The sequence below is a fragment of the Notothenia rossii genome (genome assembly GCF_949606895.1).
Source record: "Notothenia rossii genome assembly, chromosome: 7".
NCBI classification, from domain to species: Eukaryota; Metazoa; Chordata; class Actinopteri; order Perciformes; family Nototheniidae; genus Notothenia; species Notothenia rossii.
Window position 1 is genome coordinate 57499815 of NC_136905.1, and position 19536 is coordinate 57519350.

The following is a 19536-nucleotide window of genomic DNA, read 5'->3' on the forward strand; positions in this document are numbered from 1 at the left end:
AGATTTTCTTAAATGTTTGCATGAAGAAAAGTCTACAGCTATGCTAACTTATCTGCTAAGGTCTAAATTGTATTTCTTTTAAATTAACTATGCTATACTAAGGCTTGTGCTAAGTGCTTGGAGCTAATTTATGATGTCAACAGGCTAATATGGTAATATAGACAACAGGCTAATGTTTAGGTTTAATGTTAATCTTTATCACTGTCTTAGGTTAGCATTTAAGTATGCTAACATTAGCTAATTATAGCTAAACGAAGTTCTACTGAGGCTGATAGGGACATTTTTTTTTCAAGAAAGCTAGATAAAAAGTATGCGTATTGTCAGGGGAAAATGATCATCTGTAATAAATGTAATGCCTATCCATGTACTGTAGCTGTTGTCGAGACAATTTGCTCCGAACCAAATATGTTGCAGTATATGTAAGTCCTCAAAATCCTCATTAGGGATATATCATCTGGAAATCATAATCATCAGTTATTTAGACATTCCAATGTGAACCAATGTTGAGGTCTGATGAAACTAGAAGGGCTGAAAATGTTCTCATGGCAAGTTTTTGCTAAATTCTCCAATGTTGAACCAATATCAGTTCTGTGTACTTACTGTAAGATGTCTGATAAAAGCAATTAGTCATGATTACCTGTGAATAAAATATTCTGATAAAGAAGACTCATTAGAATCTGTTAGAATTGAGGATTTCACAACCAGCATGATGTTTATTAACAATCAATAAACGTATAATGAAACAAGACTAATTGTATCAGAGCATTCCAACAGATTACATGCCGTTTTACATAGCAAAGTGTCAAACTGGTAATGTTTGTATGAGAAAGCACAAACATTTAAACAAAGACATTTATGGGTTCAAAAGAACAACAAACATTCTTTGTTATAGTGCAACAATGGAATAATACAGCCTCACCGAGCTCACACACAATTATGGAGTTCAATGAACCATGCATACTATTATGCAGACTACACCTCATCATACCCTTAGCATCACTGGTGTTTCGGAGTCCTTGTGTGAAATGGCAGAGGGTGTGTGTGTGTGTGTGTGTGTGTGTGTGTGTGTGTGTGTGTGTGTGTGTGTGTGTGTGTGTGTGTGTGTGTGTGTGTGTGTGTGTGAATACAGCCATCTGATCTTTGCTATGACCATCTGCAAACACACCTGCTCTTAGCTCTTATTTTTATTTTCATTGCAATACTTCTCTCCTCATCTGTTGCCATGAAGCTAGACAGAAAAAGGATTTATAATATTCTTCCTCGTTTCTATCCCTCAGACTTACACACACATGCACTCAAAGATGCACACCCACACATACACACACACAAACCCTCAGTATCATATCAGATTGTTAGGCTGATCTAATAGAGAGCAACAACACAGATGTCAAAAAAGCTGATTCTATTCAACATGACTGTGTGAGTGTGTGTGTTAGAGCTTGGGCATGTGTGTAAGAAAAAGACAGACAGTGTTAAGAGCTAAAGACAAGTGTGGATTTGTACGTCTTTCCATTTTCTGTTGTCGAAACATTGTTGGATATGCCAAAATCTCTTTCAATACCTGACATATACAATTTCTTACGCTTCATAATTTTATCATATTAGTAAAGAAGAGTATAGTATTACAGATGTAGCGATTCATTTCAGACAGTTTGAAACGCGAGGGCCGTGATTGGTACGTGATCTGCCCTCGCTCAAGGGAAAACCTCCAGCTTGACTTGAGACCGCCCCCGTGATAGATAAATGTAATTATAATGAAGCCAGCTGTAATGGATCATTGATCCACCAGGGGGTGCAGTGGGGTTCCACACTGGAGCTCATGTGAAATAAAGTGAGATACAGTGCTGGATGTACAGCGGAACTTTGTTAAGATCCATATGCATGGGCGCAGGAAGGGGGTTGCTGAGGGCGCTGCAGTACCCCCTAGCGGCAGGCAGGGGGTACGGAGCTCCCCTGTCTGAATTATTATTTGACGGTTATTGCTGCTCCCGCTGTGCATAATCTGTGTAATATGTAGCCAATAAATTCCACATTGTTGGTAAAATTATATTTTGGCCTGCCCCAAATGTTTTTTCTGTAGCCCCGGACAATTCTACCTCAACAATATAATACATTAACCGTGCTTTACGTGAACCTCATCAAGACACTAGAAAGGACGGCAGGACTGTAATTTCCCGTATTCAGTGAATGCAACAGAGGCAAGACACCAGACCAATCAGAGAGTTGCATGGAAATAAAAGTGTGCTTGTGTCATTCAAGCTCGCGGCTCTGTGTGTGCGGAAATAGCGCATTTAGTGTGTGTGAGAGAGGGGGAGAGAGAGAGGGACCGGTGCCAGCAGCAGGGACCGTGTTGTTAGCATCTGGTTAGCTAGCTGCACTAACGGACATATGGAGCTGTTTGTTCCACAACAAGCTGGAGGACAGCTCTCCTCTCAGACTGAGAGGCTCAGGTGAGCTAAAGGGCTCTCTGAGTGTTTCGATAGTTAACTTTAGTCTAAGTTATCTCAGTGGGTCTCAAACGGTTTGGTCAAAAATTATTCAAAAGATTATTTCCGCGGCACACCTTCATATGATCATTATAGTTATAAAAAAAATAAGAGAATAAAGGAAAAACAGTTATGAAATACTATATGGCAGTAAAACAAGAATACAGTTTGAAAAATAGCACTTTACCCTGGGCCCTGCCTATATGCCGTGAGCTGATTATCGAGCCTTCATTGTAACAGTCGCAGGTGTACTGTGTGTTTGCGTGTGGGGAGTTTTTTTGTGCGTGCTCTATAGTGCCCGTAATAGAGAGGCGAAGTCCCTCCCCTTCCGGGAGCCTCCATGGGACCCCGGAAGCGGAAAATTATACATTGAAGTCAATGGAGAGAGAAAAGTTATCTTTTGATCCCGTTTGAATTGTGCCACGAATGACACATATGATGTTTGTCAATCTTAAACAATCATTTCCATGCAAAAAAAGTCACAGTTTGTCGTAAAAATGCTGAAATATAAGACTATGAATAATACGCAACTAGAAAGACTACAAATCCCAAATGCATTCTGGGTCGCGTAAGTGATGTCATAGGCGATAATGCTCCAAGACTGGTTGTGACTCGCAAAGCAAAGAGGAAGAAGAAGACTGATTTATTCCCTCCAATAAATATAAGAGATTGCTCCAATAAATTCACTTTTACAAGATGCCTGTGTGCTTTGTACGAGGTTGTAATCACAAAAGAGATCATACCACTTGCTCGTTCTATCGCTTCCCGTCTGATGAAAGGACCAGGAGTCGTTGGACCAAACATATCAGGTAATATACATGTTTTGCATGGAACATAGTCAAGTTAGCTACCTAGCTAGTAGCGAGCATGTTAGTTAGCATTATATTACATTACATTACTTAGCCTTGTCATTTGTATTAGCCTTAACATGAAGTAAACCAAAATGTTAAACAGTAAGAGTAGTCATGATGGTAAGTATTTTGTGAAACATTTGAAGAGTAGCATATCGCCTCCTCCACCAGGTGCTAAGGGGGCGGGAGGTAGGCTAACGCCACATTAGTATCAGCGATCTTTTCTACTTAATGCTATCTGCACAAATGGTTAACATTGACCATTAAAAGATCAGGCAGTTCAGGGAGAGTCGAAGGAAGGAAGGCAGGCAGCTTTGCATGACATTCTTCTGGACGTGTTTCATTGTGATGATAGTGAGAGTGAGTCAATCTGTTTGTTGGAAAGACAGTAGTTGAGTGATTACTGAGAGAAAATTATTAAAAGAGATAATTATTCAGTGTTGTTACTTTAAAGTGTTGTTACTGACCTTTTTCTCTTTTATTTTCTTTACCTCACCTGTAACTGCTGAGACCCTGAGGAACATGCACACTGGTCTGACCTGCTCTGGTAACCTGATTTCCACTGTACGTAATAGTATTTGGTTATGGTATATTATTTATTTACATCAAAGGCACAATGCACCCCTCAGAGACACACATGTATTGAGTGTGATATTTTGCATTGGTCATGTGAAATCATCTTTACACACTAGAAAACTGTAGGAGCGGCAACTTGTTTTGAAATTGAATTTTTAATATCCGATAATAAAGTTGATCTGTTTTCTTTATTCTTCTCTCTTCCCAGCTCCATCCATCACCATTCTCTGTTCCTGCCAGGTCCTGCTTGCTAATCAATGCTTTATTTTTTTACACAATTACAAATAAAGTCAATGTATTGTATGACATGAAGTTGTGCTTCATTCTGAGTCAATAATAAATTCATTCTGCCTTCAGCTGCAAAATTATTGTGGACTGCACCGACATCCATGTAGCAGCCCCCCCCCCCCCAGTAAGATGAACCAAGCAAAGCTGACATACTCAACATACAGCTGTGCTCTTAAGTTTACATGAAGAATTTGTGAAATATTGGTAATAACAGGTTTAAATGATTATTAGTAATTAATTATATAATTTTCTCATCGTAGATGAGCAGACAGGGAGCAGATGAGAAAAGCAGAATATGCAGCTGCCATTTTCCACATGGAAAAGAGAAAGGGCCAAGTGTATTTGAGTGGACAAAAGAGAAATCCCAAATACGAAAAATAAAATTATACAATTTAGATATGTATACAAATAAATACATATCCTATATACACCATGTATAATGATGGTGTATGATGTAGAAGGAAGTGTGGTAGATAACAATTAAATATAGAGTTACATACAGATCCATGTTACAGCAAAAGATGGAATAACTAAGAAGCACACAGTATAATAATAATTACACGCAACAATTAAATAACTGCTCAGCATCTCCACCACAATCCCAATCTGCTGTGTCCTGTTTTCCTCCCCTCTGCATAACACCCCATCACACATACGAAACACAACGCAGAGTCCGAGGGTGTTAAGAGTATGTTTATTTAAATGTCCTCCTCTCTACTGGCCAACACAGGGAGCATATGCTGGGTGTAGAATTGTTCCAGGAGGAGGAGATTTCCATGCCATGCAGGGTCTTTGGGGATGGGGATGATAATCCCCTCCTTCGTGGTCCACAGTAGCAGAGACTCCGGTCTGTGATGTGCAGCTGTTATATAATATACAATAAAAAAATTTGAAAAACATTTGATCAAAAAAATAAGGATTTGGTCATGATCTAGAGTCAGTGTGTAGTTTATTAATTAATCAATGCTCTCTACATTAGGAAAACACATACCAGTGTACCAGAGGGAGTCACACACAGCTGTGCCTAGATAACCAAACAAATTGACAACAGGGATGCAAACTCATCAGGTATGAAAAAGGTGACAAGGATCCGAGCCCCCTGACCCCACAGAATATCGGCTTTAAAATGAGGAATAACAGAGGATTTTAGCAGTCAGAACAACTAAAGCAGCAGTGTTAATATTAACAGAAACGCCATAGAGTCACATCTAATAGAAATATATAAAAAGCATTTATTTTAATTGTGTAGTAGTCAGTTTATAATTTTGGCAGCACTGTTGAGCATTTTGAAAATGTATTTTCAGGCCTCTGTGCAAGGCTTAGTCTTTCTATCTTTATAGCCACTGGTGTAAAGTAACTAAGTTCATAAACTCAACAAGTACTATACTTGGGCACAATTTTGAGATACTCGTACTTTACTTAAGTATTTCAATGTTTTTGCTACTTTGTACTTCTACTCCACTACAGTTCAGAGGTAAATGGTGTACTTTGACTCCACTACATGTATTTAATACCTTTAGTTACTTTACAGATGTGGATGAATGATGTGAAATATAATCAAGTGTTAAATCAGACTTTAGTTCCACCTGGAGTAAATCCAAAAGCTACCCTGCAGTATACAAAGTCATTCAGACTAGCTGCACCTTTACCAGCTTTGAGAACACTTTCATGATCAATCATTATAAAACGTATCATATTATTCTGAAATGGACCAATCTGCAAAATGACTACTTTACTGTCGCTACTTTCACTATATTTTGATAATAATACTTTTCTACTTTTACTTGAGGAACATTTGGAATGCAGGACTTTTACTGTAACAGAGTATTCCTACACTCTGGTACTTCTACTTTTACTCAAGTACAAGAACTGAGTACTTCTAATTTTAATCAATTACAAGATATATACTTATACCACCTCTGTTTATAGCCTATGAAAAAAACGATTAGAAAACGAAGGCTAAAGCTAACGTTAGCAGATAGTGACAATGTATGCTAGTTAGCTAGCTCAACGATAATATTGCGACGGGAAAAAAAAACTTTTCAGTGCACATCACGCTCTGCCGCTCCGACAGGGAGCTCTATTGTGAACACCTGAACGGCCCGTTCTAACAGCTGTTCACCAGCGGTCCAGTCTGTGCCACAGGGACTCCGGACGCACAGTTAATATTAACGAACGCACCGTAGGTAATGTAGCTGCTGAAGCTAGACCATCATCGCCGAGCAGCAGAGGCTTATTATACATCATGAGCAGAGCCGACAGGCAGGAAGACTCGAGCACACAGCTCGCGCTTCATTATAATATATATAAAAAAAGCTCGCGGCCGCACATTAATCCGGGTCCCAGACCCCCTCCCATACCCAAAAAATATTTTTATTGCAGATCTACAGGAATCACAAAAACGACCTATTTTGGATTCAAAACGGAGAATTTCGCCGAAAGGTGACAAGTTTGCATCCCTGGACAAGATAACCAAAATCCTTGAATCTACACACAGCAAATAAACTCAAATGACACAACGAGATGTAAAAAGGAGATCACACATATAGTCGATATAGAACTGGCCGCTTCAATCTGAAGAGCAACTAAAACAAAACACGGGAGTGTATCTTGTTCTTGTGAACACTAATGTTATCCACAGCATACACAGACACCACAAAGTTCTTAAGGAGAAAACTAGTTTCTAAAACAAAACACGTTAGTGTACCTTGTTAGCTAGCTGACATTAACCTTAAACATTGCACTCATATTACTCACTGAAACCTTGTAAAGCCGGTCCCGCATGCTGGCTCTTACAGAACCGCTCCCTTTCGTGTATGTACAGCTCTCAACATGCCCAGACTTGTAGTGATTTTCACCTCGTTTTATACTTTTTCGCCTCATTCTGAAAGAAACAGGTGAAATTTACTAACGTGACAGCCATCTTTGTGATGGTGACGCGTATTGTGCGAGACCAGAGACCTGTAGTTCACTGAGCGGTTTCACACAAAAAAAATTGTAACTTCACAGTTTTACGACACATTTTTATTTTTTTGACTTGCAAAATGTTCTTTTAATTTGACAAACATCATATGTGTCATTCGTGGCACAATTCAAACGGGATCGAAAGATGACTTTTCTCTCTCCATTGACGTCAATGTATAATTTTCCGCTTCCGGGGTCCCATGGGTCGGAAGTAGATGGGCGGGACTTCGCCTCTCTATAGTGTTCACTGGAGTCCAGCACCTCAGCACCCCCACTCAAAATACCTTCCCGCGCCTCTGTCCATATGTCACGGATATCATACTACTGTGCTAAATAAGAGACATGTAATCATTTACAAAACATCACCATGTTGTTATTTAACAAAATAATTTTGTTATTCGAAAAAAACGAACGGGAGGAAATGCAGCCCGGCTCTCGATTTTTAATCCTAATTTAATCATCATCTTCACCACGATCATTTATGTTTATGTTCGCCGAATTGACATGAAATCACTGACACATATGAATATACTGTATTCAACTTCATTAAAACGTTATTAACGTGCCTAAACTCAGTAATTCACCAAAAATATGTATATTTTAATGGAGCTTCGTCGGTCGATCAGGATCCCAAAGTGTAGCGGAGGGATCCTCATCTGGATGAAGGGTGTTATTTTCCCCATAAGGAACAAGTCGCTGCAAATTATCCCGCTTATTAGATGGCCACATTCTCAACAAAGTAATGACATGACTCCCAATATTAATTGAAATGCTTTTATGGATTTAGAAAATGTTTTTATTGATTTAAAAAATAGTTGTATGTATTGATTTAAATTCACATGCATCCACTAAGAAAAATAGTCCGTTGTTACCGTTTTTTAAACAGTCTGAATGAAACGGCAGCTCTCAGCTGTGTATTTACACAACTAATGGCCCATCAACCACAGCTCTCTCCCCCCCTCCCCCCCTGATCTTTCTTCTCCAGCAGCTAAATTAACAGTAGGTTACTCTGAGTGACCATAGACTGTTTGTGACAAGCTTACAGTTAGTGACGTAACAACACCATAAAAGCTGGTGGGTTGAAAGCAATACGGGAGGTAAAAATAACTAGAATAATTGTGATTTATTTATTGTGGCTTTTATGTTTTTAGGTATAAAATGTTATGTAATTCAGGCTTATAGGTCACCCTTCTCTAAAAGCCTTCAACAATGACAATATTCATTGTAATTTAATAAATCCTTCCAACACACATTGTAAAAAATAGCCTACTGTAAGTTAAGAAATCATTTCAATATGTACATCTTCTGATGTAACAACAATAACATTATAAATAGTAACATAGCTGAACATGGTATTGCACATTTAGCTTTGAGTGTTACTGACCTGAGATGTTTTTATTACATGAATTAAGGTGACTGAGGCTTTTTAACATACAGGGATGCAAACTCATCAGGTATGAAAAAGGTGACAAGGATCCGAGCCCCCGGCTCCCTCACCCCACGGAATGACAGAGGATTTTAGCAGTCAGAACAACTAAAGCAGCAGTGTTAATAATAACAGAAACGCCAAAGAGTCACATTTAATAGAAATATATAAAAGCATTTATTTTAAATTGTGGAGCAGTCAGTTTATAATTTTGGCAGCACTGTTGAGCATTTTGAAAATGTATTTTCATGCCTCTGTGCAAGGCTTAAGTCTTTTTATCTTTATAGCCACATGGTGTAAAGTAACTAAGTTCATAAACTCAACAAGTACTATACTTGGGCACAATTTTGAGATACTTGTACTTTATTTAAGTATTTCAATGTTTTGGTACTTTGTTTTTCTACTCCACTACAGTTCAGAGGTACATGGTGTACTTTGACTCCACTACATGTATTTAATACCTTTAGTTACTTCACAGATCTGGATTAATTAAGTGAAATATAATCAAGTGTTAAATCAGACTTCAGTTCCACCTGGAGTAAATCCACAAGCTACCCTGCAGTATACAAAGTCATTCAAACTAGCTGCACCTTTAGCAGCTTTGAGAACACTTTCATGATCAATCATTATAAAACATATCATATCTATTATTCTGAAATGGACCAATCTGCACAATGACTACTTTTACTGTCGCTACTTTCACTATATTTTGATGATAATACTTTTCTACTTTTACTTGAGGAACATTTTGAATGCATGACTTTTACTGTAACAGAGTATTCCTACACTCTGGGACTATTACTTTTACTCAAGTACAAGATCTGAGTACTTCTACTTTTACTCAAGTACGAGACCTGAGTACTTCTACTTTTACTCTAGTACAAGATCTGTGTGCTTCTACTTTTAATCAAGTACAAGACCTTAGTGCTTCTACTTTTACTCAAGTACAAGATTTGAGTACTTCTACTTTTACTCTAGTACAAGATCTGTGTGCTTCTACTTTTACTCAAGTACAAGATTTGAGTACTTCTACTTTTACTCTAGTACAAGATCTGTGTGCTTCTACTTTTACTCAAGTACAAGACCTGAGTACTTCTACTTTTACTCAAGTACAAGATCTGAGTACTTCTACTTTTACTCAAGTACAATATTCCACCTCTGTTTATAGCCTATGAAAAAAACTATTAGAAATAGAAGGCTAAAGCTAACGTTAGCATATAGTGACAATGTATGCTAGCTAGCTAGCTCAACGATTCCTTAAATAATATTGCCACAGAAAAACTTTTCAGTTCACATCACGCTCTGCCGCTCCGACAGGGAGCTCTGCTCTGAACACCTGAACAGCCCGTTCTAACAGCTGTTCACCAGCGGTCCAGTCTGTGCCACAGTGATTCCGGACGCACAGTTAATATTAACGAACGCACCCGTAGGTAATGTAGCTGCTGAAGCTAGACCATCATCTCGGAGCAGCAGAGCCTTATTATACATCCATGAGCAGAGCCGACAGTTAGGAAGACTCGAGCACACAGCTCGTACTTCATTATAATATATAAAAAAAGAACACCATGCGTGTCATGATGGCACATAACAGCTCACTGCCGCAGATTACTCCGGGTCCCAGCCCCCCACATACCCCAAAACTATTTGTATTGCAGATCTACATGAATCACAGAAACGACTTATTTTGGATTCAAAACGGCGAATTTCGCCGAAAGGTGACAAGTTTGCATCACTGAACATAGACAGAGCACAACTGAAACATAACATCTGAGATGTAACAACATAATACACTTTTTGGGGATGCTTTGGATGTGAGGAGTGAGGGACACGGCTTAGAACGGGCGTGTCGCCTGGCAGGACAGGAGAGTGTGTGCACCAGTCTGCCTTGATCTATGAATTCATGTCCGTGACACTCACTGCTGCCCACAGCTGTTTTATAGAAGGAAATTCCTTCACTTCATGAAAGTGTTTTAACCACACACACCTCTACACACACATGACGGGTGTTATTTTCCCCATAAGGAACAAGTCACTGCAAATTATCCCGCTTATTACACGGCCACATTCTCAACAAAGTAACGACATGACTCCCAATATTAATTGAAATGCTTTTATGGATTTAGAAAATGTTTTTATTGATTTAAAAAATAGTTGTATGTATTGATTTAAAAAATAGTTGTATCTATTGATTTAAATTGACATGCATCCGCTAAGAAAAATAGTCCGTTATTACAGTTTTTTAAACAGTCTGAATGAAACGGCAGCTCTCAGCTGTGTATTTACACAACTAATGGCCCATCAACCACAGCTCTCTCCCCCCCTCCCCCCTTGATCTTTCTTCTCCAGCAGCTAAATTAACTGTAGGTTACTCTGAGTGACCATAGACTGTATGTGACAAGCTTACAGTTAGTGACGTAACAACACCATAAAAGCTGGTGGGTTGAAAGCAATACGGGAGGTAAAAATAGTGACAAGCTTACAATTAGACACAACACTGTCATTGCAAGTGACCCTCAGTTAGTTGACTTTTATGTTCAACTGCTAAATTCGTTACTGATAAAAAAGGGCTTCTACTGTACCTAATTACCTTAACACTAGAACCGCGAGAGGTTTTTGTATAGGCATACCTAAACCCGTCAAATCCCGCTATTAGAATGCAATTTTTAACAACATAGGGTGCTACACTACACACTTTCAGGAAAAGTCACGGACTGGGAGACTTTAATATTTTATTGAAAAAAAGTTACATTGCACACACACAACACACATCACACAAATTGACCCGATTGGCGGTTCTAGTGTTAAATAAACTCACAAATTAATTAAACCAGTTCAATACGCATCATTCTTATTCTTATCATTCTTTATGAGCGCAGAACTAGTCTTAAAATCAGATCTGTTTTTTAAATGAAATCTGACGGCAGGCAGTTAGCTCTGAGGGGGGAGTTAGGGGGATCTTGGCTCCTCCAAAGAGGGAGGGAGCTCCCCTGAAGGCTGACTTTGACATAATTAGGGGGAGCCCAAAACAATCGTGCATATTTGTCTCACACAGATTAGAAATGTTGAGTTTCTGTAAATAACAGTTCTTTAAATAAATAATAGTTATTGTTCATTACAGTTTCTGAATATTTGTTTTATATTTGTGAATATGTCTGGGTGTTGCCATCTGTACGTTGCGGCGCGGCATTCTTACTTACGTTGCTATGGTTATGGCGGTGATGCCGGCGTGGTATTTGAAAAGTTCATTTTGATATTTTTTTAACTCTGGCTGTGTATGGCAAAACGAAAACAGCCAAGCGTCACAGCTTTTGGATTCACAAGCAAAGAAGCGAAAGAGTCTAAAAATGACAACGTGAAAGGAAAACAACTTTTAGTTGGCCGGCTGTAAGCGGCGTTAGGGTCGAGCTTGACAGCTCCACACCGAGGGAGAGGCCTGCCGATGCGGAGCCTGAAGAGGCTTCAACAACGGCCACATCCGCCGGCATAGTGACACCGTCTGCATTAGTAGAAGAGTGTTTTTATAGCAATTGATTGCATCCGCACTGCTGCGCCAGTCAACAGAGCGTGCGTGTGACATATTTAGTAGCAGGATGTGCTCTGAAAAATAGGGCTCCCCGAAAGCAGATGGGTAATTCGAAAACTGACAGAGCTCCCTCTATACAAATCAAACTGTAGACGGTGTGAAAGCACCTATTGTTTTAAATAATGGTCGGAATGTGACCTGTGAGCCTTCTGAAATACCGTGGGACAGCACATTCTAAACTAAAATGTTCAATCAAAAAAGTAACATCTTATCTTATCTTAATAATATCTTCATATTAATAATAATAATAAATCATACAGTATGTGTCCGAAAGGGAGCAGGAGGAAGCAAACACAAAAATATACTGCATATTAAAGCAAACGATTGTAAAGGTTAAAGTATGAGCATAACAAATAAAGAAGTGTAATGTAAATTGTTGATTATTTAATATATAAAGACTATATATTATTGAATTACAAGATTAGATATACTTTAGTTGATCTAATATATTGATGTGTTCAAATGCTCTTCAAAACACAACTGAAAGTCCATGAAACTTGTCTTTCTGTATTTGTGAATGAAGCGCCATCTCCTGGTTAAAACCTGAAATTGAAAATCTGGCAACGCCCTCTTGGAAAATAGTGGGAGGGCTTAACATTCCTCTATACTGGTCTTTGGCAGGTCGTAGGCAGGAAGCTGTAAGCTGGAGTCTGAAATTCAGTGCTACATCTGTATGGCCACATTTTTTGGGGGAGATCTTACCAAAAGTCATTTATTTTTATTTTAGCTCTGAGATTCTTTTTTGAGATTCTAAGTCTGATATTTACGACGGAGGGCCACACTTAGAAGAAAAAAAACAGAGAGATTTAGAGAATAAAGTCATAGTTACGTAAAGTCGTAATATTACGAGAATAAAGTCGTAATGTTACGAGAATAAAGTAATAATTACAAGATTAAAGTCGTAGTTTCATAAGTGACTTGAAAAGCGGGCTTGGAAGAGATTGTCTCCTTTCTGTAGGAGGAAATGGCTGGTTCTGGCCGACTACATTACATTACATTGCATTTAGCGGACACTTTTATCCAAAGCGATTTACAATAAGTGCATTCGACCAACAAGATACAAGCTTGAAGAAGACAGATTCATATAAGTACATCAGGTTTCATAGAGCTAAAACATTTCAAGGGCTACTCAACTAGCTTTAGATAAGCCAGTCCTTTATTAGTATATAAGTGCTTTGTTAGCAATTCTTTCTTATTAATTCTATCGCTCGAAGTGGAGTCGAAAGAGAGTTTTCAGTCTGCGCCGGAAGATGTGTAAGCTTTCTGCTGTCCTGATTACAATGGGGAGCTCATTCCGATTCCAATACAAGGCTATCATTCGACTCCTTCTGAGCCTTGATTACAAGTTTCATAATTTCTTGTGAAACAACAAATCCCCTTTGAACAGCTCGTGGATGTAACCAACAATAGCCTTGTAGTCGGCCAGAACCAGCCATTTCCTCCTGCAGAAAGGAGACAATCTCCAAAGTCCATTTGGTTCTTTCTTCGAAATAATAGACATAGTTTCTTGAACAACCTTTTCAAAGTTATAATACTTACGATAATCTGATGCTGATGTGCCTAAAGATTAAGTATTTCGTTATTTTAGAAACCTAAACTAAAGTACTGCTTCACAAGATGATCCACATTCCTCATTTTATTGCAGGACGCTCCTGTTGTCACCTTCTCAAGTCACTTATGAAACTACTACTTTAATCTCGTAATTATGACTTTATTCTTGTAACATTACGACTTTATTGTCGTAACTATGACTTTATTCTCGTATTGTTACGACTTTATTCTCGAAATCTCTCTGGGTTGTGGCCCTAATACTCCTTCGTAGATATTAACACAAAAAGAAAAACGACTTTATATCACAGATCTCAAAAATGTTTTATACATGTGGCCGAAATCCTCCTCTGTTGTGGGTGTGAGAATTTCATAATACATTTCTGTTTTTCGGATATAAATGTGTTTTGATAGGCCACAGTGATAATGAATTAAGTAAACCAGCACGGCGGAAAAATAAGCCATAGAGAAAGAAAACTAAAAATGACAGGACAATGGCAACAGTTTATGTGGTAATGCCACTATAGTGATTTAATTATTTACCTTAAAAAACCTTGAGTCACCTTGGAGGTACATGCCTAGCCTGGAAGTGAATTATAGGCCTTTCTAAATCCTGAAATGTATGACCCTGGTTCATGGGAAGCAACATAATGTAGTCCAACAAACAAATATTACAAAACAAAGTTTAATGCTGTAGAAGATAGCTGTTCCCTCAGCCCACACAGTTGGCCTGATTGGTAAATGTTTTATTTTTGTTTTGTTTTATTTGTTCTTACCAGAGGTGGGAGTAAGTCCTACATGTGCAAGTCATGAGCAAGTCTCAAGTCTTGACCTACAAGTAACAAGCAAGTCCCAAGTCACTGTGGTGAGAGTCAAGCAAGTCAAGTCAAGTCATACACAATGCTGATGAATAAGCCCAGTTGACAGTGGTTATGAAAATGGATTCAACCCACACTATGATCTTCATTACATACACAGTTAATCGTTTGAAATGAAGCTCAGCGCAAGTTCAGGCAGGAAGACCTATCACTTTGTATTGCACGTCATGGCAATACTCGCTCCCTTCACTAAATGATGGGGAGCGCCACTCCTCAAGCTAACCTATCACTTCCCTCCATTCACAAGCCTAATTATCGCACCTGTTAATCCCTCTATATATGCTCTCCCCTTTTCCATCAGCTGTCTTCCAGGTTGCAACGCGCAAGCAGCAGCAGGGCTTCATCCCAGCTCCAGGTATATATTCATCAGCTCTGCAGTCTTGCGGATTAAGCTACAGGCGGCGTTCCCCAGTTGGCTAGCGGTTCTAGCCGGCCACCCCGCAAACCCGGACACGGAAGGAAAAGACAAGGACATCGGGCTCCACAGAAGTTCCTCCGGCTTAATGGAAAGGGGCTACTTCAGGCAAACAATTAACTCACGCCTTCAGTCGAGAGAGAGCATCACTGACATCAGGGCCACTCTAATGCGGCGCTTCCGGCTTCACGCGGAACGGGCCCTCATTGCTCGCGAAGCTTCACCCATTTCTGGCTTCAACTACAACCCCTCTTGCAGGCAGGCAGGGCTTAAGCTACATCCCATCGAAGCTACTTCTCCTCCCGGCTCAGTAGCCAGTACTGGACACTAAGTGCGTCATAGACGGCTAGCAGGTTCAGTGCACAGCAGGCTTGCCTCCTTTCCCTGCGCCTCACCGCTAAAACAGGCAAGAAAAGAGAAGAGGAAAAAGAGAGGAAGAAAAGAAAAGAGAGAAAAGAAGAAGAGCAAAAAAGAAGAACAAGGAAGAGAAAAGCAAAAGAAGAGAAGAACGAAGAAAAAAGGAGAGAGAAAAAGAAAAGAACGGAAGAAAGAGAAAATAAAGAAAAGAGAGGAGGAAAGAGAAGAAGAATAAGGAGAGAGAAAAAGAGAGAAGTTCGTTTATGCATTGTTGCCTTTAGTTCAGGGTTAAGGTGAGTTTCAGGCAGCTTCGGGTGTAACGCGTTACAGCATGGAGTTATGCAGTTCGGGTAACTACTACCCGTCACAATGCTCAGTAAGTACCGCAGTTTCAATCTTCAACACAGCCAAGTATGCTGCCCATCCGTGCTTTTTTTGGGGGGGTTTCTTTCAGGGAGAAAGAGAAGTTCATGTAAGATGATAGAAGACAGTCTAATCACCCAACCAGCACATCAGCATCTACGTCTCACCGTGGCGTAATTAAACTGCTAATTAAGCTAGTCCTATATCAGGGCTCGACAGTAACGGTTGCCAGGTTGCCATTGGCAACCATTCAGAAAAATGTCAACCACTTCTTGGACTTTGGTTGCCATCAGTGGCAACCAGTTTTTAACATAAGAAATAAGGACAGCAAAACGGCATCCCCAAAATAGATAAATGTTCATATTTGTTTTAAGAGTGATATTTAATTGTTGTGACCAGTCGGAACCTGATACTTAAATTGCACGTGCATTGGCGTGATTACGGAGCCAGAAAGCGATGCACGTTTATTCGCGTGCGCGGTGCGCCGTGTGTTTGTTTTACAACAAAATGGCGAAGCAAAAATAAGTTGTTTGACTGTGTGGTAAAAAGTTCAGCCAACACCTCAACTTCTCAAATGAATGTTCAAAGTGATTCAACTGATGGAGCTTAAGGTAAAACCCGAACGAAAAACCAAGAGGAATGTTTTCCATTCACTTCCGGTAAAAGTTCCTTCAAAATAGGAGTCCCGATCTTATTACTACCAAAATAAAAGTGCAAAACGAAACTTTACCATAGAAAAATGGTTGCATTAAATTATAATCACTTCTATAAAAAGGTAACACATTTTAAATATAGTTAGACATATTAAAGGTAATTTACAGCATCAATAATTAATATCAAATGTTTAACTGTGAATGGTTTTCATTTATTTAACATTAGAAATGTATTAGTCTGGCCAATCCAAGACTTCAATGCTGAAGGGCCAATGGGTCTATGGTGGGGGTCAGCACAAAGGTCAAGAAAACCCACATTTGAAAGGGAGACAACGGATGATCAAGAAACTAGTGACTTGCTCAATTCATTTGTGAGGGATCTATGAAGAACAGGACAACAGCAGCACTACTGGTATTTTGTATACCAGCAATTGAGGGCGGACAAGTTTACTACCACTTAGGTTCAAATAAGTGCGTTAATTACTTATTGTAAAGCATTTGAACATTCTTGTGTCACATGTTCATTATTAAGTTGATGTATAACTGTATAGCATCTTAATTATTTAAAATATAAGGTATCTAAAAAAAGGGCAACCGTATTTTCAGTTTTGGCAACCAAAAGCGGATGCCTGGTTGCCAGCCTGGCAACCACTTTTAAAAGTTAGCGTTGAGCCCTGCCTATATCATGGGTCATGTCTCAGTATTTACCTAAGCAAATATTATTTCATGCTGCTCATATTGCACTCATATATTTGGTTTCATGCTCACATGGCTTATGTTAAGCAGGGTATGATATTCATGCATCATTGTACTCAAGCTAACAGCCGCATTACATGGTCTACATCTCCCTCTTCGCCGGGCATCGGCTCGTGCCGGCTATCCAAGATCTCTCCAGCTTACCTCTGGTAAACATGCATATAACTGGTGGTGGTGTCTTAAGAGCATTTAAGGGCTCGTTCAGGATAGGTGCAGCAAACCTGCCGCAATCAAGGTAATTGTTCCTCTTCCCTACAACAACCGCTTCTCATCCTACATGCGTCCGAACCTCAGTGCCGTGCTGGCTATCCAAAGGTCTCTCCAACCTTAAAATTGGTACGTATGCATATAACTGGTGGTGGTTCTTAGCATGTCAGCACGTATATTCGCCCCGCGGCTCATGTTTATCCTTGCATGTCTAACCCTGTACGTCCAGGTCGTAACCTTCGGGTCTGTATAAAATGTGTCCCTGCGAAGTCAGGTTGCCCCGTACGTCCGGGATGCCCCGTACGTCCGGGATGCCCTGTATGTCCAGGATGCCCTGTATGTCCAGGATGCCCTGTACGTCCAGGAAGCCCTGTACGTCCAGGGAGGATGCCTAGGAGGCATCAGTATGTCTAAATTCCCACACGTATTAACCTCTCATTTCATCCATAGATTTCCACTGCATCCCACAAGGTAAGATTTCATCACGTTCAGTACTTCATACTTCCACTTCTTTTGGGGGTTCATCGGAAACGGTTCTTCCCTTCCCGAATGACATCCTACCAAACCTGGGCCTAATCGCCAAACACCATTTCATTCACTTGTTATAAACTGTCATCATTATGTTTCATTTATATAATGTCACCCGATAATAAACATGTATTTCATACATCAAGTCTCTCCTGATTGAAATGAAGCTCAGCGCAAGTTCAGGCAGGAAGACCTATCACTTCGTATTGCACGTCATGGCAATACTCGCTCCCTTCACTAAATGATGGGGAGCGCCACTCCTCAAGCTAACCTATCACTTCCCTCCATTCACAAGCCTAATTATCACACCTGTTAATCCCCCTATATATGCTCTCCCCTTTTCCATCAGCTGTCTTCCAGGTATCAACGCGCAACCCTCCTCCACCCCTTCGCCTCCTGCTTCCAACTCAGGACCAAGCTTATCACCACCACCAGTGTCTAGACCCGGGGGGGTTCATCGGAAACGGTTCTTCCCTTCCCGAATGACATCCTACCAAACCTGGGCCTAATCGCCAAACACCAGTTCATTCACTTGTTATAAACTGTCATCATTATGTTTCATTTATATAATGTGACCCGATAATAAACATGTATTTCATACATCACGTCTCTCCTGATTGAAATCTAATTTAGACCGATGACAATCATATTAGATCAATATTAACCCTAGAACTGCAGACAATATAGCTAGGACTCAAAAAGTCTGTTCAAAAAGGCATAATTCCAGGTAAGAAAAAAAAATCGTATATGGCATTTGCCATTACACATATTTAATTTAAATGTCTATTAACACTAGAACCACAAACAGCATCAGCACCTACATAGATTTTCAAATCATTTAATTTGTTCCTCTTCATAATTTCCTTATAAACTAAGTAGGACGATTTAAAACTCACTTAATTGGGTTAATTTTGAAATTGCTTCAGTTTATCATCATAACAGATATAAAAGTTCAGATTCATTCTTACAATAAATCAGGGAATGATGCACTTCTACAAACAAAAACAACATAATTAAAACATTTAAACAAACTACTAAAAGTAGATGAACTACATTATTTAACAGTTTACAGTAACTTCTGATAATAACACAGGGGAAATAAACGAGGCATCTCTTTTCCTCTCTCTCTCCTGACAGCCCGTCAGTATCAGGGTTAGTCAAAATGAATCCCTTGGCGGTTCTAGTGTTCATTTACCGTTTTGTCTTCTCTTTGCAATGCTTAATTGATTTGAAACCAAGTCTAACGTAGCTTAAACTTAACGTTAGCTTTCTAGCTAGCACAACACATTACATTACATTACATTACATTGCATTTAGCTGACGCTTTTATCCAAAGCGACTTACAATAAGTGCATTCGACCAGGAAGATACAACCTTGAAGAAAACAGAATCATATAAGTACATCAGGTTTCATAGAGCCAAATATTTAAAGTGCTACTCAACTGGCTTTAGATAAGCCAGCCCTTTATTAGTATATACTGTAAGTGCTTTGTTAGTAATTATATCGCTCGAAGTGCGAATTCACGCACGTTTCTCTGTGGGGTTTTTTGTAGTGACGAATGAAGTTGGATGTTGTGGTCGTCGTGTCACTGATCGTTATGCTGCAGACCCTGCATACCGCTGTTCTCTTCTTATTAACGTCATCGACAACATAATG

The 19536-nt window shown here is 39.5% G+C and overlaps 2 long non-coding RNA genes across 2 annotated transcripts in view; both read left to right on the forward strand.

Annotated features, from left to right (window-relative positions):
- The first annotated feature begins 1995 nt into the window (after positions 1 to 1995).
- Positions 1996 to 19536, forward strand: part of LOC307047435 — a 153310-nt gene continuing 135769 nt past the window's right edge. Inside the window, exon 1 of the long non-coding RNA XR_013810428.1 lies at positions 1996 to 2128. This is a non-coding gene — a long non-coding RNA (uncharacterized lncRNA). The remainder of the gene's footprint in view (positions 2129 to 19536) is intronic.
- Positions 2795 to 4221, forward strand: LOC307013400. Its single transcript, XR_013800974.1, has 2 exons — positions 2795 to 3901; positions 4122 to 4221. It is a non-coding gene; the product is annotated as an uncharacterized lncRNA (long non-coding RNA).